Genomic DNA, 22,500 nt, shown 5'->3' on the forward strand with positions numbered 1-22,500 from the left:
TGGATACTCGTTAAGAGTTTTAGGATGTACTCATTCCAATTACAGGGCCTCGTTAGAGTCCTGTATTGTTATTTTTCGTCACTACCTCCCCGTGTCGGGAATGGGTAATTTGCGCGCCTGCTGCCTTCCTTGGATGTGGTAGCCGTTTCTCAGGCTCCTTCTCCGGAATCGAACCCTGATTCCCCGTTACCCGTTATCACAAAGGTAGGCACGTAGCGTACCTTCGACAGTTGATAGGGCAGACACTTGAATGATACGTCGTCGGTGCAGAGACCGTACGATCCGCGTGGTTATCCAGAGTCATCAAACGTCACAGGACGAACCCGGTCGGTTTTGATCTGATAAAAGCGCACCTCCCGAAGTCGGCGCTTAATGCATGTATTAGCTCTAGAATTACCACAGTTATCCACTTCGCTCACGAGACCAAATAAACCAAGACTGATTTAATGAGCCATTCGCAGTTTCGCTTTACGAGAACTCGTACTTGCACCTGCATGGCTTAATCTTTGAGACAAGCATATCACTACTGGCAGGATCAACCAGATAGCTGCGACAGCTGCGCTCGGCCCTTGCTGGGCCGCCCGGCGCGTGCTCGTCGCATTCGTTTAAGACCGAGGCGATCGCCTGCGGTCGTACTCAGCTTCGACAGTCGCTGGCCGCGACGTCCACGCTCTCGCCGGCAGTGCCAGGCGGAGCGATTTGCGTTTTTTCTTTGCTCGCCCTCTCTCGGGCTCGATCCATTCAGTTTCGCACAAACAAGAGCTCTGCTGGCCGCCTGCAGCGGTGCCTAAAACCCGGTCATAACAATGCGACCGTTCTGCTAGGCCGACAAGCGCTCAAGCCAGACGCTCGATCGAACGCCCCCTACATATTAGTCGAGACAACGGCTCGCTCATTAGCATCGCGTTTGTACTTTAACTTTTTTCGGCTCGGCTTCTTTCGACGCCGATGCCGGCGACGCAGCACTCTCTCGCCCGCCAGCCACCGAGAGATGTGTGCGCTCCGACCGGCCCCGCACGCCGCTCTTTCTTGGCTCATTCGAGTTTACTGTCTTTCGCTCTAACATGCCTTACCTAGGGTTAGGTTAGTATGCTTGCACGTTTGTACTTTAACTTTTTTCGGCTCGGCTTCTTTCTTGGCTCATTCGAGTTTACTGTCTTTCGCTCTAACATGCCTTACCTAGGGTTAGGTTAGTATGCTTGCACGTTTGTACTTTAACTTTTTTCGGCTCGGCTTCTTTCTTGGCTCATTCGAGTTTACTGTCTTTCGCTCTAACATGCCTTACCTAGGGTTAGGTTAGTATGCTTGCACGTTTGTACTTTAACTTTTTTCGGCTCGGCTTCTTTCGACGCCGATGCCGGCGACGCAGCACTCTCTCGCCCGCCAGCCATCGAGAGATGTGTGCGCTCCGACCGGCCCCGCACGCCGCTCTTTCTTGGCTCATTCGAGTTTACTGTCTTTCGCTCTAACATGCCTTACCTAGGGTTAGGTTAGTATGCTTGCACGTTTGTACTTCAACTTTTTTCGGCTCGGCTTCTTTCGACGCCGATGCCGGCGACGCAGCACTCTCTCGCCCGCCAGCCACCGAGAGATGTCTGCGCTCCGACCGGCCCCGCACGCCGCTCTTTCTTAGCTCATTCGAGTTTACTGTCTTTCGCTCTAACATGCCTTACCTAGGGTTAGGTTAGTATGCTTGCACGTTTGTACTTTAACTTTTTTCGGCTCGGCTTCTTTCTTGGCTCATTCGAGTTTACTGTCTTTCGCTCTAACATGCCTTACCTAGGGTTAGGTTAGTATGCTTGCACGTTTGTACTTTAACTTTTTTCGTCTCGGCTTCTTTCGACGCCGATGCCGGCGACGCAGCACTCTCTCGCCCGCCAGCCACCGAGAGATGTGTGCGCTCCGACCGGCCCCGCACGCCGCTCTTTCTTGGCTCATACGAGTTTACTGTCTTTCGCTCTAACATGCCTTACCTAGGGTTAGGTTAGTATGCTTGCACGTTTGTACTTTAACTTTTTTCGGCTCGGCTTCTTTCTTGGCTCATTCGAGTTTACTGTCTTTCGCTCTAACATGCCTTACCTAGGGTTAGGTTAGTATGCTTGCACGTTTGTACTTTAACTTTTTTCGGCTCGGCTTCTTTCGACGCCGATGCCGGCGACGCAGCACTCTCTCGCCCGCCAGCCACCGAGAGATGTGTGCGCTCCGACCGGCCCCGCACGCCGGTCTTTCTTGGCACATTCGAGTTTACTGTCTTTCGCTCTAACATGCCTTACCTAGGGTTAGGTTAGTATGCTTGCACGTTTGTACTATAACTTTTTTCGGCTCGGCTTCTTTCGACGCCGATGCCGGCGACGCAGCACTCTCTCGCCCGCCAGCCACCGAGAGATGTGTGCGCTCCGACCGGCCCCGCACGCCGCTCTTTCTTGGCTCATTCGAGTTTACTGTCTTTCGCTCTAACATGCCTTACCTAGGGTTAGGTTAGTATGCTTGCACGTTTGTACTTTAACTTTTTTCGGCTCGGCTTCTTTCTTGGCTCATTCGAGTTTACTGTCTTTCGCTCTAACATGCCTTACCTAGGATTAGGTTAGTATGCTTGCACGTTTGTACTTTAACTTTTTTCGGCTCGGCTTCTTTCGACGCCGATGCCGGCGACGCAGCACTCTCTCGCCCGCCAGCCACCGAGAGATGTGTGCGCTCCGACCGGCCCCGCACGCCGCTCTTTCTTGGCTCATTCGAGTTTACTGTCTTTCGCTCTAACATGCCTTACCTAGGGTTAGGTTAGTATGCTTGCACGTTTGTACTTTAACTTTTTTCGGCTCGGCTTCTTTCGACGCCGATGCCGGCGACGCAGCACTCTCTCGCCCGCCAGCCACCGAGAGATGTGTGCGCTCCGACCGGCCCCGCACGCCGCTCTTTCTTGGCTCATTCGAGTTTACTGTCTTTCGCTCTAACATGCCTTACCTAGGGTTAGGTTAGTATGCTTGCACGTTTGTACTTTAACTTTTTTCGGCTCGGCTTCTTTCTTGGCTCATTCGAGTTTACTGTCTTTCGCTCTAACATGCCTTACCTAGGGTTAGGTTAGTATGCTTGCACGTTTGTACTTTAACTTTTTTCGGCTCGGCTTCTTTCGACGCCGATGCCGGCGACGCAGCACTCTCTCGCCCGCCAGCCACCGAGAGATGTGTGCGCTCCGACCGGCCCCGCACGCCGCTCTTTCTTGGCTCATTCGAGTTTACTGTCTTTCGCTCTAACATGCCTTACCTAGGGTTAGGTTAGTATGCTTGCACGTTTGTACTTTAACTTTTTTCGGTTCGGCTTCTTTCTTGGCTCATTCGAGTTTACTGTCTTTCGCTCTAACATGCCTTACCTAGGGTTAGGTTAGTATGCTTGCACGTTTGTACTTTTAACTTTTTTCGGCTTGGCTTCTTTCGACGCCGATGCCGGCGACGCAGCACTCTCTCGCCCGCCAGCCACCGAGAGATGTGTGCGCTCCGACCGGCCCCGCACGCCGCTCTTTCTTGGCTCATTCGAGTTTACTGTCTTTCGCTCTAACATGCCTTACCTAGGGTTAGGTTAGTATGTTTGCACGTTTGTACTTTAACTTTTTTCGGCTCGGCTTCTTTCGACGCCGATGCCGGCGACGCAGCACTCTCTCGCCCGCCAGCCACCGAGAGATGTGTGCGCTCCGACCGGCCCCGCACGCCGCTCTTTCTTGGCTCATTCGAGTTTACTGTCTTTCGCTCTAACATGCCTTACCTAGGGTTAGGTTAGTATGCTTGCACGTTTGTACTTTAACTTTTTTCGGCTCGGCTTCTTTCTTGGCTCATTCGAGTTTACTGTCTTTCGCTCTAACATGCCTTACCTAGGGTTAGGTTAGTATGCTTGCACGTTTGTACTTTAACTTTTTTCGGCTCGGCTCCTTTCGACGCCGATGCCGGCGACGCAGCACTCTCTCGCCCGCCAGCCACCGAGAGATGTGTGCGCTCCGACCGGCCCCGCACGCCGCTCTTTCTTGGCTCATTCGAGTTTACTGTCTTTCGCTCTAACATGCCTTACCTAGGGTTAGGTTAGTATGCTTGCACGTTTGTACTTTAACTTTTTTCGGCTCGGCTTCTTTCTTGGCTCATTCGAGTTTACTGTCTTTCGCTCTAACATGCCTTACCTAGGGTTAGGTTAGTATGCTTGCACGTTTGTACTTTAACTTTTTTCGGCTCGGCTTCTTTCGACGCCGATGCCGGCGACGCAGCACTCTCTCGCCCGCCAGCCACCGAGAGATGTGTGCGCTCCGACCGGCCCGTTCGAGTTTACTGTCTTTCGCTCTAACATGCCTTACCTAGGGTTAGGTTAGTATGCTTGCACGTTTGTACTTTAACTTTTTTCGGCTCGGCTTCTTTCGACGCCGATGCCGGCGACGCAGCACTCTCTCGCCCGCCAGCCACCGAGAGATGTGTGCGCTCCGACCGGCCCCGCACGCCGCTCTTTCTTGGCACATTCGAGTTTACTGTCTTTCGCTCTAACATGCCTTACCTAGGGTTAGGTTAGTATGCTTGCACGTTTGTACTTTAACTTTTTTCGGCTCGGCTTCTTTCGACGCCGATGCCGGCGACGCAGCACTCTCTCGCCCGCCAGCCACCGAGAGATGTGTGCGCTCCGACCGGCCCCGCACGCCGCTCTTTCTTGGCTCATTCGAGTTTACTGTCTTTCGCTCTAACATGCCTTACCTAGGGTTAGGTTAGTATGCTTGCACGTTTGTACTTTAACTTTTTTCGGCTCGGCTTCTTTCGACGCCGATGCCGGCGACGCAGCACTCTCTCGCCCGCCAGCCACCGAGAGATGTGTGCGCTCCGACCGGCCCCGCACGCCGCTCTTTCTTGGCTCATTCGAGTTTACTGTCTTTCGCTCTAACATGCTTTACCTAGGGTTAGGTTAGTATGCTTGCACGTTTGTACTTTAACTTTTTTCGGCTCGGCTTCTTTCTTGGCTCATTCGAGTTTACTGTCTTTCGCTCTAACATGCCTTACCTAGGGTTAGGTTAGTATGCTTGCACGTTTGTACTTTAACTTTTTTCGGCTCGGCTTCTTTCGACGCCGATGCCGGCGACGCAGCACTCTCTCGCCCGCCAGCCACCGAGAGATGTGTGCGCTCCGACCGGCCCCGCACGCCGCTCTTTCTTGGCTCATTCGAGTTTACTGTCTTTCGCTCTAACATGCCTTACCTAGGGTTAGGTTAGTATGCTTGCACGTTTGTACTTTAACTTTTTTCGGCTCGGCTTCTTTCGACGCCGATGCCGGCGACGCAGCACTCTCTCGCCCGCCAGCCACCGAGAGATGTGTGCGCTCCGACCGGCCCCGCACGCCGCTCTTTCTTGGCTCATTCGAGTTTACTGTCTTTCGCTCTAACATGCCTTACCTAGGGTTAGGTTAGTATGCTTGCACGTTTGTACTTTAACTTTTTTCGGCTCGGCTTCTTTCTTGGCTCATTCGAGTTTACTGTCTTTCGCTCTAACATGCCTTACCTAGGGTTAGGTTAGTATGCTTGCACGTTTGTACTTTAACTTTTTTCGGCTCGGCTTCTTTCGACGCCGATGCCGGCGACGCAGCACTCTCTCGCCCGCCAGCCACCGAGAGATGTGTGCGCTCCGACCGGCCCCGCACGCCGCTCTTTCTTGGCTCATTCGAGTTTACTGTCTTTCGCTCTAACATGCCTTACCTAGGGTTAGGTTAGTATGCTTGCACGTTTGTACTTTAACTTTTTTCGGTTCGGCTTCTTTCTTGGCTCATTCGAGTTTACTGTCTTTCGCTCTAACATGCCTTACCTAGGGTTAGGTTAGTATGCTTGCACGTTTGTACTTTTAACTTTTTTCGGCTTGGCTTCTTTCGACGCCGATGCCGGCGACGCAGCACTCTCTCGCCCGCCAGCCACCGAGAGATGTGTGCGCTCCGACCGGCCCCGCACGCCGCTCTTTCTTGGCTCATTCGAGTTTACTGTCTTTCGCTCTAACATGCCTTACCTAGGGTTAGGTTAGTATGTTTGCACGTTTGTACTTTAACTTTTTTCGGCTCGGCTTCTTTCGACGCCGATGCCGGCGACGCAGCACTCTCTCGCCCGCCAGCCACCGAGAGATGTGTGCGCTCCGACCGGCCCCGCACGCCGCTCTTTCTTGGCTCATTCGAGTTTACTGTCTTTCGCTCTAACATGCCTTACCTAGGGTTAGGTTAGTATGCTTGCACGTTTGTACTTTAACTTTTTTCGGCTCGGCTTCTTTCTTGGCTCATTCGAGTTTACTGTCTTTCGCTCTAACATGCCTTACCTAGGGTTAGGTTAGTATGCTTGCACGTTTGTACTTTAACTTTTTTCGGCTCGGCTCCTTTCGACGCCGATGCCGGCGACGCAGCACTCTCTCGCCCGCCAGCCACCGAGAGATGTGTGCGCTCCGACCGGCCCCGCACGCCGCTCTTTCTTGGCTCATTCGAGTTTACTGTCTTTCGCTCTAACATGCCTTACCTAGGGTTAGGTTAGTATGCTTGCACGTTTGTACTTTAACTTTTTTCGGCTCGGCTTCTTTCTTGGCTCATTCGAGTTTACTGTCTTTCGCTCTAACATGCCTTACCTAGGGTTAGGTTAGTATGCTTGCACGTTTGTACTTTAACTTTTTTCGGCTCGGCTTCTTTCGACGCCGATGCCGGCGACGCAGCACTCTCTCGCCCGCCAGCCACCGAGAGATGTGTGCGCTCCGACCGGCCCGTTCGAGTTTACTGTCTTTCGCTCTAACATGCCTTACCTAGGGTTAGGTTAGTATGCTTGCACGTTTGTACTTTAACTTTTTTCGGCTCGGCTTCTTTCGACGCCGATGCCGGCGACGCAGCACTCTCTCGCCCGCCAGCCACCGAGAGATGTGTGCGCTCCGACCGGCCCCGCACGCCGCTCTTTCTTGGCTCATTCGAGTTTACTGTCTTTCGCTCTAACATGCCTTACCTAGGGTTAGGTTAGTATGCTTGCACGTTTGTACTTTAACTTTTTTCGGCTCGGCTTCTTTCTTGGCTCATTCGAGTTTACTGTCTTTCGCTCTAACATGCCTTACCTAGGGTTAGGTTAGTATGCTTGCACGTTTGTACTTTAACTTTTTTCGGCTCGGCTTCTTTCGACGCCGATGCCGGCGACGCAGCACTCTCTCGCCCGCCAGCCACCGAGAGATGTGTGCGCTCCGACCGGCCCCGCACGCCGCTCTTTCTTGGCTCATTCGAGTTTACTGTCTTTCGCTCTAACATGCCTTACCTAGGGTTAGGTTAGTATGCTTGCACGTTTGTACTTTAACTTTTTTCGGTTCGGCTTCTTTCTTGGCTCATTCGAGTTTACTGTCTTTCGCTCTAACATGCCTTACCTAGGGTTAGGTTAGTATGCTTGCACGTTTGTACTTTTAACTTTTTTCGGCTCGGCTTCTTTCGACGCCGATGCCGGCGACGCAGCACTCTCTCGCCCGCCAGCCACCGAGAGATGTGTGCGCTCCGACCGGCCCCGCACGCCGCTCTTTCTTGGCACATTCGAGTTTACTGTCTTTCGCTCTAACATGCCTTACCTAGGGTTAGGTTAGTATGCTTGCACGTTTGTACTTTAACTTTTTTCGGCTCGGCTTCTTTCGACGCCGATGCCGGCGACGCAGCACTCTCTCGCCCGCCAGCCACCGAGAGATGTGTGCGCTCCGACCGGCCCCGCACGCCGCTCTTTCTTGGCTCATTCGAGTTTACTGTCTTTCGCTCTAACATGCCTTACCTAGGGTTAGGTTAGTATGCTTGCACGTTTGTACTTTTAACTTTTTTCGGCTTGGCTTCTTTCGACGCCGATGCCGGCGACGCAGCACTCTCTCGCCCGCCAGCCACCGAGAGATGTGTGCGCTCCGACCGGCCCCGCACGCCGCTCTTTCTTGGCTCATTCGAGTTTACTGTCTTTCGCTCTAACATGCCTTACCTAGGGTTAGGTTAGTATGCTTGCACGTTTGTACTTTAACTTTTTTCGGTTCGGCTTCTTTCTTGGCTCATTCGAGTTTACTGTCTTTCGCTCTAACATGCCTTACCTAGGGTTAGGTTAGTATGCTTGCACGTTTGTACTTTTAACTTTTTTCGGCTCGGCTTCTTTCGACGCCGATGCCGGCGACGCAGCACTCTCTCGCCCGCCAGCCACCGAGAGATGTGTGCGCTCCGACCGGCCCCGCACGCCGCTCTTTCTTGGCACATTCGAGTTTACTGTCTTTCGCTCTAACATGCCTTACCTAGGGTTAGGTTAGTATGCTTGCACGTTTGTACTTTAACTTTTTTCGGCTCGGCTTCTTTCGACGCCGATGCCGGCGACGCAGCACTCTCTCGCCCGCCAGCCACCGAGAGATGTGTGCGCTCCGACCGGCCCCGCACGCCGCTCTTTCTTGGCTCATTCGAGTTTACTGTCTTTCGCTCTAACATGCCTTACCTAGGGTTAGGTTAGTATGCTTGCACGTTTGTACTTTAACTTTTTTCGGCTCGGCTTCTTTCTTGGCTCATTCGAGTTTACTGTCTTTCGCTCTAACATGCCTTACCTAGGGTTAGGTTAGTATGCTTGCACGTTTGTACTTTAACTTTTTTCGGCTCGGCTCCTTTCGACGCCGATGCCGGCGACGCAGCACTCTCTCGCCCGCCAGCCACCGAGAGATGTGTGCGCTCCGACCGGCCCCGCACGCCGCTCTTTCTTGGCTCATTCGAGTTTACTGTCTTTCGCTCTAACATGCCTTACCTAGGGTTAGGTTAGTATGCTTGCACGTTTGTACTTTAACTTTTTTCGGCTCGGCTTCTTTCTTGGCTCATTCGAGTTTACTGTCTTTCGCTCTAACATGCCTTACCTAGGGTTAGGTTAGTATGCTTGCACGTTTGTACTTTAACTTTTTTCGGCTCGGCTTCTTTCGACGCCGATGCCGGCGACGCAGCACTCTCTCGCCCGCCAGCCACCGAGAGATGTGTGCGCTCCGACCGGCCCGTTCGAGTTTACTGTCTTTCGCTCTAACATGCCTTACCTAGGGTTAGGTTAGTATGCTTGCACGTTTGTACTTTAACTTTTTTCGGCTCGGCTTCTTTCGACGCCGATGCCGGCGACGCAGCACTCTCTCGCCCGCCAGCCACCGAGAGATGTGTGCGCTCCGACCGGCCCCGCACGCCGCTCTTTCTTGGCACATTCGAGTTTACTGTCTTTCGCTCTAACATGCCTTACCTAGGGTTAGGTTAGTATGCTTGCACGTTTGTACTTTAACTTTTTTCGGCTCGGCTTCTTTCGACGCCGATGCCGGCGACGCAGCACTCTCTCGCCCGCCAGCCACCGAGAGATGTGTGCGCTCCGACCGGCCCCGCACGCCGCTCTTTCTTGGCTCATTCGAGTTTACTGTCTTTCGCTCTAACATGCCTTACCTAGGGTTAGGTTAGTATGCTTGCACGTTTGTACTTTAACTTTTTTCGGCTCGGCTTCTTTCGACGCCGATGCCGGCGACGCAGCACTCTCTCGCCCGCCAGCCACCGAGAGATGTGTGCGCTCCGACCGGCCCCGCACGCCGCTCTTTCTTGGCTCATTCGAGTTTACTGTCTTTCGCTCTAACATGCCTTACCTAGGGTTAGGTTAGTATGCTTGCACGTTTGTACTTTAACTTTTTTCGGCTCGGCTTCTTTCTTGGCTCATTCGAGTTTACTGTCTTTCGCTCTAACATGCCTTACCTAGGGTTAGGTTAGTATGCTTGCACGTTTGTACTTTAACTTTTTTCGGCTCGGCTTCTTTCGACGCCGATGCCGGCGACGCAGCACTCTCTCGCCCGCCAGCCACCGAGAGATGTGTGCGCTCCGACCGGCCCCGCACGCCGCTCTTTCTTGGCTCATTCGAGTTTACTGTCTTTCGCTCTAACATGCCTTACCTAGGGTTAGGTTAGTATGCTTGCACGTTTGTACTTTAACTTTTTTCGGCTCGGCTTCTTTCGACGCCGATGCCGGCGACGCAGCACTCTCTCGCCCGCCAGCCACCGAGAGATGTGTGCGCTCCGACCGGCTCCGCACGCCGCTCTTTCTTAGCTCATTCGAGTTTACTGTCTTTCGCTCTAACATGCCTTACCTAGGGTTAGGTTAGTATGCTTGCACGTTTGTACTTTAACTTTTTTCGGCTCGGCTTCTTTCTTGGCTCATTCGAGTTTACTGTCTTTCGCTCTAACATGCCTTACCTAGGGTTAGGTTAGTATGCTTGCACGTTTGTACTTTAACTTTTTTCGGCTCGGCTTCTTTCGACGCCGATGCCGGCGACGCAGCACTCTCTCGCCCGCCAGCCACCGAGAGATGTGTGCGCTCCGACCGGCCCCGCACGCCGCTCTTTCTTGGCTCATTCGAGTTTACTGTCTTTCGCTCTAACATGCCTTACCTAGGGTTAGGTTAGTATGCTTGCACGTTTGTACTTTAACTTTTTTCGGTTCGGCTTCTTTCTTGGCTCATTCGAGTTTACTGTCTTTCGCTCTAACATGCCTTACCTAGGGTTAGGTTAGTATGCTTGCACGTTTGTACTTTTAACTTTTTTCGGCTTGGCTTCTTTCGACGCCGATGCCGGCGACGCAGCACTCTCTCGCCCGCCAGCCACCGAGAGATGTGTGCGCTCCGACCGGCCCCGCACGCCGCTCTTTCTTGGCTCATTCGAGTTTACTGTCTTTCGCTCTAACATGCCTTACCTAGGGTTAGGTTAGTATGTTTGCACGTTTGTACTTTAACTTTTTTCGGCTCGGCTTCTTTCGACGCCGATGCCGGCGACGCAGCACTCTCTCGCCCGCCAGCCACCGCGAGATGTGTGCGCTCCGACCGGCCCCGCACGCCGCTCTTTCTTGGCTCATTCGAGTTTACTGTCTTTCGCTCTAACATGCCTTACCTAGGGTTAGGTTAGTATGCTTGCACGTTTGTACTTTAACTTTTTTCGGCTCGGCTTCTTTCTTGGCTCATTCGAGTTTACTGTCTTTCGCTCTAACATGCCTTACCTAGGGTTAGGTTAGTATGCTTGCACGTTTGTACTTTAACTTTTTTCGGCTCGGCTCCTTTCGACGCCGATGCCGGCGACGCAGCACTCTCTCGCCCGCCAGCCACCGAGAGATGTGTGCGCTCCGACCGGCCCCGCACGCCGCTCTTTCTTGGCTCATTCGAGTTTACTGTCTTTCGCTCTAACATGCCTTACCTAGGGTTAGGTTAGTATGCTTGCACGTTTGTACTTTAACTTTTTTCGGCTCGGCTTCTTTCTTGGCTCATTCGAGTTTACTGTCTTTCGCTCTAACATGCCTTACCTAGGGTTAGGTTAGTATGCTTGCACGTTTGTACTTTAACTTTTTTCGGCTCGGCTTCTTTCGACGCCGATGCCGGCGACGCAGCACTCTCTCGCCCGCCAGCCACCGAGAGATGTGTGCGCTCCGACCGGCCCGTTCGAGTTTACTGTCTTTCGCTCTAACATGCCTTACCTAGGGTTAGGTTAGTATGCTTGCACGTTTGTACTTTAACTTTTTTCGGCTCGGCTTCTTTCGACGCCGATGCCGGCGACGCAGCACTCTCTCGCCCGCCAGCCACCGAGAGATGTGTGCGCTCCGACCGGCCCCGCACGCCGCTCTTTCTTGGCTCATTCGAGTTTACTGTCTTTCGCTCTAACATGCCTTACCTAGGGTTAGGTTAGTATGCTTGCACGTTTGTACTTTAACTTTTTTCGGCTCGGCTTCTTTCTTGGCTCATTCGAGTTTACTGTCTTTCGCTCTAACATGCCTTACCTAGGGTTAGGTTAGTATGCTTGCACGTTTGTACTTTAACTTTTTTCGGCTCGGCTTCTTTCGACGCCGATGCCGGCGACGCAGCACTCTCTCGCCCGCCAGCCACCGAGAGATGTGTGCGCTCCGACCGGCCCCGCACGCCGCTCTTTCTTGGCTCATTCGAGTTTACTGTCTTTCGCTCTAACATGCCTTACCTAGGGTTAGGTTAGTATGCTTGCACGTTTGTACTTTAACTTTTTTCGGTTCGGCTTCTTTCTTGGCTCATTCGAGTTTACTGTCTTTCGCTCTAACATGCCTTACCTAGGGTTAGGTTAGTATGCTTGCACGTTTGTACTTTTAACTTTTTTCGGCTCGGCTTCTTTCGACGCCGATGCCGGCGACGCAGCACTCTCTCGCCCGCCAGCCACCGAAAGATGTGTGCGCTCCGACCGGCCCCGCACGCCGCTCTTTCTTGGCACATTCGAGTTTACTGTCTTTCGCTCTAACATGCCTTACCTAGGGTTAGGTTAGTATGCTTGCACGTTTGTACTTTAACTTTTTTCGGCTCGGCTTCTTTCGACGCCGATGCCGGCGACGCAGCACTCTCTCGCCCGCCAGCCACCGAGAGATGTGTGCGCTCCGACCGGCCCCGCACGCCGCTCTTTCTTGGCTCATTCGAGTTTACTGTCTTTCGCTCTAACATGCCTTACCTAGGGTTAGGTTAGTATGCTTGCACGTTTGTACTTTAACTTTTTTCGGCTCGGCTTCTTTCGACGCCGATGCCGGCGACGCAGCACTCTCTCGCCCGCCAGCCACCGAGAGATGTGTGCGCTCCGACCGGCCCCGCACGCCGCTCTTTCTTGGCTCATACGAGTTTACTGTCTTTCGCTCTAACATGCCTTACCTAGGGTTAGGTTAGTATGCTTGCACGTTTGTACTTTAACTTTTTTCGGCTCGGCTTCTTTCTTGGCTCATTCGAGTTTACTGTCTTTCGCTCTAACATGCCTTACCTAGGGTTAGGTTAGTATGCTTGCACGTTTGTACTTTAACTTTTTTCGGCTCGGCTTCTTTCGACGCCGATGCCGGCGACGCAGCACTCTCTCGCCCGCCAGCCACCGAGAGATGTGTGCGCTCCGACCGGCCCGTTCGAGTTTACTGTCTTTCGCTCTAACATGCCTTACCTAGGGTTAGGTTAGTATGCTTGCACGTTTGTACTTTAACTTTTTTCGGCTCGGCTTCTTTCGACGCCGATGCCGGCGACGCAGCACTCTCTCGCCCGCCAGCCACCGAGAGATGTGTGCGCTCCGACCGGCCCCGCACGCCGCTCTTTCTTGGCTCATACGAGTTCACTGTCTTTCGCTCTAACATGCCTTACCTAGGGTTAGGTTAGTATGCTTGCACGTTTGTACTTTAACTTTTTTCGGCTCGGCTTCTTTCTTGGCTCATTCGAGTTTACTGTCTTTCGCTCTAACATGCCTTACCTAGGGTTAGGTTAGTATGCTTGCACGTTTGTACTTTAACTTTTTTCGGCTCGGCTTCTTTCGACGCCGATGCCGGCGACGCAGCACTCTCTCGCCCGCCAGCCACCGAGAGATGTGTGCGCTCCGACCGGCCCGTTCGAGTTTACTGTCTTTCGCTCTAACATGCCTTACCTAGGGTTAGGTTAGTATGCTTGCACGTTTGTACTTTAACTTTTTTCGGCTCGGCTTCTTTCGACGCCGATGCCGGCGACGCAGCACTCTCTCGCCCGCCAGCCACCGAGAGATGTGTGCGCTCCGACCGGCCCCGCACGCCGCTCTTTCTTGGCACATTCGAGTTTACTGTCTTTCGCTCTAACATGCCTTACCTAGGGTTAGGTTAGTATGCTTGCACGTTTGTACTTTAACTTTTTTCGGCTCGGCTTCTTTCGACGCCGATGCCGACGACGCAGCACTCTCTCGCCCGCCAGCCACCGAGAGATGTGTGCGCTCCGACCGGCCCCGCACGCCGCTCTTTCTTGGCTCATTCGAGTTTACTGTCTTTCGCTCTAACATGCCTTACCTAGGGTTAGGTTAGTATGCTTGCACGTTTGTACTTTAACTTTTTTCGGCTCGGCTTCTTTCTTGGCTCATTCGAGTTTACTGTCTTTCGCTCTAACATGCCTTACCTAGGGTTAGGTTAGTATGCTTGCACGTTTGTACATTAACTTTTTTCGGCTCGGCTTCTTTCGACGCCGATGCCGGCGACGCAGCACTCTCTCGCCCGCCAGCCACCGAGAGATGTGTGCGCTCCGACCGGCCCCGCACGCCGCTCTTTCTTGGCTCATACGAGTTTACTGTCTTTCGCTCTAACATGCCTTACCTAGGGTTAGGTTAGTATGCTTGCACGTTTGTACTTTAACTTTTTTCGGCTCGGCTTCTTTCTTGGCTCATTCGAGTTTACTGTCTTTCGCTCTAACATGCCTTACCTAGGGTTAGGTTAGTATGCTTGCACGTTTGTACTTTAACTTTTTTCGGCTCGGCTTCTTTCTTGGCTCATTCGAGTTTACTGTCTTTCGCTCTAACATGCCTTACCTAGGGTTAGGTTAGTATGCTTGCACGTTTGTACTTTAACTTTTTTCGGCTCGGCTTCTTTCGACGCCGATGCCGGCGACGCAGCACTCTCTCGCCCGCCAGCCACCGAGAGATGTGTGCGCTCCGACCGGCCCCGCACGCCGCTCTTTCTTGGCTCATTCGAGTTTACTGTCTTTCGCTCTAACATGCCTTACCTAGGGTTAGGTTAGTATGCTTGCACGTTTGTACTTTAACTTTTTTCGGCTCGGCTTCTTTCGACGCCGATGCCGGCGACGCAGCACTCTCTCGCCCGCCAGCCACCGAGAGATGTGTGCGCTCCGACCGGCCCCGCACGCCGCTCTTTCTTGGCTCATTCGAGTTTACTGTCTTTCGCTCTAACATGCCTTACCTAGGGTTAGGTTAGTATGCTTGCACGTTTGTACTTTAACTTTTTTCGGCTCGGCTTCTTTCTTGGCTCATTCGAGTTTACTGTCTTTCGCTCTAACATGCCTTACCTAGGGTTAGGTTAGTATGCTTGCACGTTTGTACTTTAACTTTTTTCGGCTCGGCTTCTTTCGACGCCGATGCCGGCGACGCAGCACTCTCTCGCCCGCCAGCCACCGAGAGATGTGTGCGCTCTGACCGGCCCCGCACGCCGCTCTTTCTTGGCACATTCGAGTTTACTGTCTTTCGCTCTAACATGCCTTACCTAGGGTTAGGTTAGTATGCTTGCACGTTTGTACTTTAACTTTTTTCGGCTCGGCTTCTTTCGACGCCGATGCCGGCGACGCAGCACTCTCTCGCCCGCCAGCCACCGAGAGATGTGTGCGCTCCGACCGGCCCCGCACGCCGCTCTTTCTTGGCTCATTCGAGTTTACTGTCTTTCGCTCTAACATGCCTTACCTAGGGTTAGGTTAGTATGCTTGCACGATTGTACTTTAACTTTTTTCGGCTCGGCTTCTTTCGACGCCGATGCCGACGACGCAGCACTCTCTCGCCCGCCAGCCACCGAGAGATGTGTGCGCTCCGACCGGCCCCGCACGCCGCTCTTTCTTGGCTCATTCGAGTTTACTGTCTTTCGCTCTAACATGCCTTACCTAGGGTTAGGTTAGTATGCTTGCACGTTTGTACTTTAACTTTTTTCGGCTCGGCTTCTTTCGACGCCGATGCCGGCGACGCAGCACTCTCTCGCCCGCCAGCCACCGAGAGATGTGTGCGCTCCGACCGGCCCCGCACGCCGCTCTTTCTTGGCTCATTCGAGTTTACTGTCTTTCGCTCTAACATGCCTTACCTAGGGTTAGGTTAGTATGCTTGCACGTTTGTACTTTAACTTTTTTCGGCTCGGCTTCTTTCTTGGCTCATTCGAGTTTACTGTCTTTCGCTCTAACATGCCTTACCTAGGGTTAGGTTAGTATGCTTGCACGTTTGTACTTTAACTTTTTTCGGCTCGGCTTCTTTCGACGCCGATGCCGGCGACGCAGCACTCACTCGCCCGCCAGCCACCGAGAGATGTGTGCGCTCCGACCGGCCCCGCACGCCGCTCTTTCTTGGCTCATTCGAGTTTACTGTCTTTCGCTCTAACATGCCTTACCTAGGGTTAGGTTAGTATGCTTGCACGTTTGTACTTTAAACTTTTTTCGGCTTGGCTTCTTTCGACGCCGATGCCGGCGACGCAGCACTCTCTCGCCCGCCAGCCACCGAGAGATGTGTGCGCTCCGACCGGCCCCGCACGCCGCTCTTTCTTGGCTCATTCGAGTTTACTGTCTTTCGCTCTAACATGCCTTACCTAGGGTTAGGTTAGTATGTTTGCACGTTTGTACTTTAACTTTTTTCGGCTCGGCTTCTTTCGACGCCGATGCCGGCGACGCAGCACTCTCTCGCCCGCCAGCCACCGAGAGATGTGTGCGCTCCGACCGGCCCCGCACGCCGCTCTTTCTTGGCTCATTCGAGTTTACTGTCTTTCGCTCTAACATGCCTTACCTAGGGTTAGGTTAGTATGCTTGCACGTTTGTACTTTAACTTTTTTCGGTTCGGCTTCTTTCTTGGCTCATTCGAGTTTACTGTCTTTCGCTCTAACATGCCTTACCTAGGGTTAGGTTAGTATGCTTGCACGATTGTACTTTTAACTTTTTTCGGCTTGGCTTCTTTCGACGCCGATGCCGGCGACGCAGCACTCTCTCGCCCGCCAGCCACCGAGAGATGTGTGCGCTCCGACCGGCCCCGCACGCCGCTCTTTCTTGGCTCATTCGAGTTTACTGTCTTACGCTCTAACATGCCTTACCTAGGGTTAGGTTAGTATGTTTGCACGTTTGTACTTTAACTTTTTTCGGCTCGGCTTCTTTCGACGCCGATGCCGGCGACACAGCACTCTCTCGCCCGCCAGCCACCGAGAGATGTGTGCGCTCCGACCGGCCCCGCACGCCGCTCTTTCTTGGCTCATTCGAGTTTACTGTCTTTCGCTCTAACATGCCTTACCTAGGGTTAGGTTAGTATGCTTGCACGTTTGTACTTTAACTTTTTTCGGCTCGGCTTCTTTCTTGGCTCATTCGAGTTTACTGTCTTTCGCTCTAACATGCCTTACCTAGGGTTAGGTTAGTATGCTTGCACGTTTGTACTTTAACTTTTTTCGGCTCGGCTCCTTTCGACGCCGATGCCGGCGACGCAGCACTCTCTCGCCCGCCAGCCACCGAGAGATGTGTGCGCTCCGACCGGCCCCGCACGCCGCTCTTTCTTGGCTCATTCGAGTTTACTGTCTTTCGCTCTAACATGCCTTACCTAGGGTTAGGTTAGTATGCTTGCACGTTTGTACTTTAACTTTTTTCGGCTCGGCTTTTTTTTTGGCTCATTCGAGTTTACTGTCTTTCGCTCTAACATGCCTTACCTAGGGTTAGGTTAGTATGCTTGCACGTTTGTACTTTAACTTTTTTCGGCTCGGCTTCTTTCGACGCCGATGCCGGCGACGCAGCACTCTCTCGCCAGCCAGCCACCGAGAGATGTGTGCGCTCCGACCGGCCCGTTCGAGTTTACTGTCTTTCGCTCTAACATGCCTTACCTAGGGTTAGGTTAGTATGCTTGCACGTTTGTACTTTAACTTTTTTCGGCTCGGCTTCTTTCGACGCCGATGCCGGCGACGCAGCACTCTCTCGCCCGCCAGCCACCGAGAGATGTGTGCGCTCCGACCGGCCCCGCACGCCGCTCTTTCTTGGCACATTCGAGTTTACTGTCTTTCGCTCTAACATGCCTTACCTAGGGTTAGGTTAGTATGCTTGCACGTTTGTACTTTAACTTTTTTCGGCTCGGCTTCTTTCGACGCCGATGCCGGCGACGCAGCACTCTCTCGCCCGCCAGCCACCGAGAGATGTGTGCGCTCCGACCGGCCCCGCACGCCGCTCTTTCTTGGCTCATTCGAGTTTACTGTCTTTCGCTCTAACATGCCTTACCTAGGGTTAGGTTAGTATGCTTGCACGTTTGTACTTTAACTTTTTTCGGCTCGGCTTCTTTCTTGGCTCATTCGAGTTTACTGTCTTTCGCTCTAACATGCCTTACCTAGGGTTAGGTTAGTATGCTTGCACGTTTGTACTTTAACTTTTTTCGGCTCGGCTTCTTTCGACGCCGATGCCGGCGACGCAGCACTCTCTCGCCCGCCAGCCACCGAGAGATGTGTGCGCTCCGACCGGCCCCGCACGCCGCTCTTTCTTGGCACATTCGAGTTTACTGTCTTTCGCTCTAACATGCCTTACCTAGGGTTAGGTTAGTATGCTTGCACGTTTGTACTTTAACTTTTTTCGGCTCGGCTTCTTTCGACGCCGATGCCGGCGACGCAGCACTCTCTCGCCCGCCAGCCACCGAGAGATGTGTGCGCTCCGACCGGCCCCGCACGCCGCTCTTTCTTGGCTCATTCGAGTTTACTGTCTTTCGCTCTAACATGCCTTACCTAGGGTTAGGTTAGTATGCTTGCACGTTTGTACTTTAACTTTTTTCGGCTCGGCTTCTTTCTTGGCTCATTCGAGTTTACTGTCTTTCGCTCTAACATGCCTTACCTAGGGTTAGGTTAGTATGCTTGCACGTTTGTACTTTAACTTTTTTCGGCTCGGCTTCTTTCGACGCCGATGCCGGCGACGCAGCACTCTCTCGCCCGCCAGCCACCGAGAGATGTGTGCGCTCCGACCGGCCCCGCACGCCGCTCTTTCTTGGCTCATACGAGTTTACTGTCTTTCGCTCTAACATGCCTTACCTAGGGTTAGGTTAGTATGCTTGCACGTTTGTACTTTAACTTTTTTCGGCTCGGCTTCTTTCTTGGCTCATTCGAGTTTACTGTCTTTCGCTCTAACATGCCTTACCTAGGGTTAGGTTAGTATGCTTGCACGTTTGTACTTTAACTTTTTTCGGCTCGGCTTCTTTCTTGGCTCATTCGAGTTTACTGTCTTTCGCTCTAACATGCCTTACCTAGGGTTAGGTTAGTTTGCTTGCACGTTTGTACTTTAACTTTTTTCGGCTCGGCTTCTTTCGACGCCGATGCCGGCGACGCAGCACTCTCTCGCCCGCCAGCCACCGAGAGATGTGTGCGCTCCGACCGGCCCCGCACGCCGCTCTTTCTTGGCTCATTCGAGTTTACTGTCTTTCGCTCTAACATGCCTTACCTAGGGTTAGGTTAGTATGCTTGCACGTTTGTACTTTAAACTTTTTTCGGCTTGGCTTCTTTCGACGCCGATGCCGGCGACGCAGCACTCTCTCGCCCGCCAGCCACCGAGAGATGTGTGCGCTCCGACCGGCCCCGCACGCCGCTCTTTCTTGGCTCATTCGAGTTTACTGTCTTTCGCTCTAACATGCCTTACCTAGGGTTAGGTTAGTATGTTTGCACGTTTGTACTTTAACTTTTTTCGGCTCGGCTTCTTTCGACGCCGATGCCGGCGACGCAGCACTCTCTCGCCCGCCAGCCACCGAGAGATGTGTGCGCTCCGACCGGCCCCGCACGCCGCTCTTTCTTGGCTCATTCGAGTTTACTGTCTTTCGCTCTAACATGCCTTACCTAGGGTTAGGTTAGTATGCTTGCACGTTTGTACTTTAACTTTTTTCGGTTCGGCTTCTTTCTTGGCTCATTCGAGTTTACTGTCTTTCGCTCTAACATGCCTTACCTAGGGTTAGGTTAGTATGCTTGCACGTTTGTACTTTTAACTTTTTTCGGCTTGGCTTCTTTCGACGCCGATGCCGGCGACGCAGCACTCTCTCGCCCGCCAGCCACCGAGAGATGTGTGCGCTCCGACCGGCCCCGCACGCCGCTCTTTCTTGGCTCATTCGAGTTTACTGTCTTACGCTCTAACATGCCTTACCTAGGGTTAGGTTAGTATGTTTGCACGTTTGTACTTTAACTTTTTTCGGCTCGGCTTCTTTCTTGGCTCATTCGAGTTTACTGTCTTTCGCTCTAACATGCCTTACCTAGGGTTAGGTTAGTATGCTTGCACGTTTGTACTTTAACTTTTTTCGGCTCGGCTTCTTTCTTGGCTCATTCGAGTTTACTGTCTTTCGCTCTAACATGCCTTACCTAGGGTTAGGTTAGTATGCTTGCACGTTTGTACTTTAACTTTTTTCGGCTCGGCTCCTTTCGACGCCGATGCCGGCGACGCAGCACTCTCTCGCCCGCCAGCCACCGAGAGATGTGTGCGCTCCGACCGGCCCCGCACGCCGCTCTTTCTTGGCTCATTCGAGTTTACTGTCTTTCGCTCTAACATGCCTTACCTAGGGTTAGGTTAGTATGCTTGCACGTTTGTACTTTAACTTTTTTCGGCTCGGCTTCTTTCTTGGCTCATTCGAGTTTACTGTCTTTCGCTCTAACATGCCTTACCTAGGGTTAGGTTAGTATGCTTGCACGTTTGTACTTTAACTTTTTTCGGCTCGGCTTCTTTCGACGCCGATGCCGGCGACGCAGCACTCTCTCGCCAGCCAGCCACCGAGAGATGTGTGCGCTCCGACCGGCCCGTTCGAGTTTACTGTCTTTCGCTCTAACATGCCTTACCTAGGGTTAGGTTAGTATGCTTGCACGTTTGTACTTTAACTTTTTTCGGCTCGGCTTCTTTCGACGCCGATGCCGGCGACGCAGCACTCTCTCGCCCGCCAGCCACCGAGAGATGTGTGCGCTCCGACCGGCCCCGCACGCCGCTCTTTCTTGGCACATTCGAGTTTACTGTCTTTCGCTCTAACATGCCTTACCTAGGGTTAGGTTAGTATGCTTGCACGTTTGTACTTTAACTTTTTTCGGCTCGGCTTCTTTCGACGCCGATGCCGGCGACGCAGCACTCTCTCGCCCGCCAGCCACCGAGAGATGTGTGCGCTCCGACCGGCCCCGCACGCCGCTCTTTCTTGGCTCATTCGAGTTTACTGTCTTTCGCTCTAACATGCCTTACCTAGGGTTAGGTTAGTATGCTTGCACGTTTGTACTTTAACTTTTTTCGGCTCGGCTTCTTTCTTGGCTCATTCGAGTTTACTGTCTTTCGCTCTAACATGCCTTACCTAGGGTTAGGTTAGTATGCTTGCACGTTTGTACTTTAACTTTTTTCGGCTCGGCTTCTTTCGACGCCGATGCCGGCGACGCAGCACTCTCTCGCCCGCCAGCCACCGAGAGATGTGTGCGCTCCGACCGGCCCCGCACGCCGCTCTTTCTTGGCTCATACGAGTTTACTGTCTTTCGCTCTAACATGCCTTACCTAGGGTTAGGTTAGTATGCTTGCACGTTTGTACTTTAACTTTTTTCGGCTCGGCTTCTTTCTTGGCTCATTCGAGTTTACTGTCTTTCGCTCTAACATGCCTTACCTAGGGTTAGGTTAGTATGCTTGCACGTTTGTACTTTAACTTTTTTCGGCTCGGCTTCTTTCTTGGCTCATTCGAGTTTACTGTCTTTCGCTCTAACATGCCTTACCTAGGGTTAGGTTAGTATGCTTGCACGTTTGTACTTTAACTTTTTTCGGCTCGGCTTCTTTCGACGCCGATGCCGGCGACGCAGCACTCTCTCGCCCGCCAGCCACCGAGAGATGTGTGCGCTCCGACCGGCCCCGCACGCCGCTCTTTCTTGGCTCATTCGAGTTTACTGTCTTTCGCTCTAACATGCCTTACCTAGGGTTAGGTTAGTATGCTTGCACGTTTGTACTTTAACTTTTTTCGGCTCGGCTTCTTTCGACGCCGATGCCGGCGACGCAGCACTCTCTCGCCCGCCAGCCACCGAGAGATGTGTGCGCTCCGACCGGCCCCGCACGCCGCTCTTTCTTGGCTCATTCGAGTTTACTGTCTTTCGCTCTAACATGCCTTACCTAGGGTTAGGTTAGTATGCTTGCACGTTTGTACTTTAACTTTTTTCGGCTCGGCTTCTTTCGACGCCGATGCCGGCGACGCAGCACTCTCTCGCCCGCCAGCCACCGAGAGATGTGTGCGCTCCGACCGGCCCCGCACGCCGCTCTTTCTTGGCTCATTCGAGTTTACTGTCTTTCGCTCTAACATGCCTTACCTAGGGTTAGGTTAGTATGCTTGCACGTTTGTACTTTAACTTTTTTCGGCTCGGCTTCTTTCGACGCCGATGCCGGCGACGCAGCACTCTCTCGCCCGCCAGCCACCGAGAGATGTGTGCGCTCCGACCGGCCCCGCACGCCGCTCTTTCTTGGCTCATTCGAGTTTACTGTCTTTCGCTCTAACATGCCTTACCTAGGGTTAGGTTAGTATGCTTGCACGTTTGTACTTTAACTTTTTTCGGCTCGGCTTCTTTCTTGGCTCATTCGAGTTTACTGTCTTTCGCTCTAACATGCCTTACCTAGGGTTAGGTTAGTATGCTTGCACGTTTGTACTTTAACTTTTTTCGGCTCGGCTTCTTTCGACGCCGATGCCGGCGACGCAGCACTCACTCGCCCGCCAGCCACCGAGAGATGTGTGCGCTCCGACCGGCCCCGCACGCCGCTCTTTCTTGGCTCATTCGAGTTTACTGTCTTTCGCTCTAACATGCCTTACCTAGGGTTAGGTTAGTATGCTTGCACGTTTGTACTTTTAACTTTTTTCGGCTTGGCTTCTTTCGACGCCGATGCCGGCGACGCAGCACTCTCTCGCCCGCCAGCCACCGAGAGATGTGTGCGCTCCGACCGGCCCCGCACGCCGCTCTTTCTTGGCTCATTCGAGTTTACTGTCTTTCGCTCTAACATGCCTTACCTAGGGTTAGGTTAGTATGTT

At 52.8% G+C, this 22,500-nt stretch overlaps 1 non-coding gene across 1 annotated transcript in view; it reads right to left on the bottom strand.

Annotated features, from left to right (window-relative positions):
* Positions 1-546, bottom strand: part of LOC144430873 (small subunit ribosomal RNA) — a 1,810-nt gene extending 1,264 nt beyond the window's left edge. Inside the window, exon 1 of the ribosomal RNA XR_013479786.1 lies at positions 1-546. This exon is cut by the window's left edge and continues 1,264 nt beyond it. This is a non-coding gene — a ribosomal RNA (small subunit ribosomal RNA).
* Between the last annotated feature and the right edge of the window lie 21,954 nt (positions 547-22,500).

This window comes from Styela clava, chromosome 12, assembly GCF_964204865.1.
Source record: "Styela clava chromosome 12, kaStyClav1.hap1.2, whole genome shotgun sequence".
Classification (NCBI taxonomy): Eukaryota; Metazoa; Chordata; class Ascidiacea; order Stolidobranchia; family Styelidae; genus Styela; species Styela clava.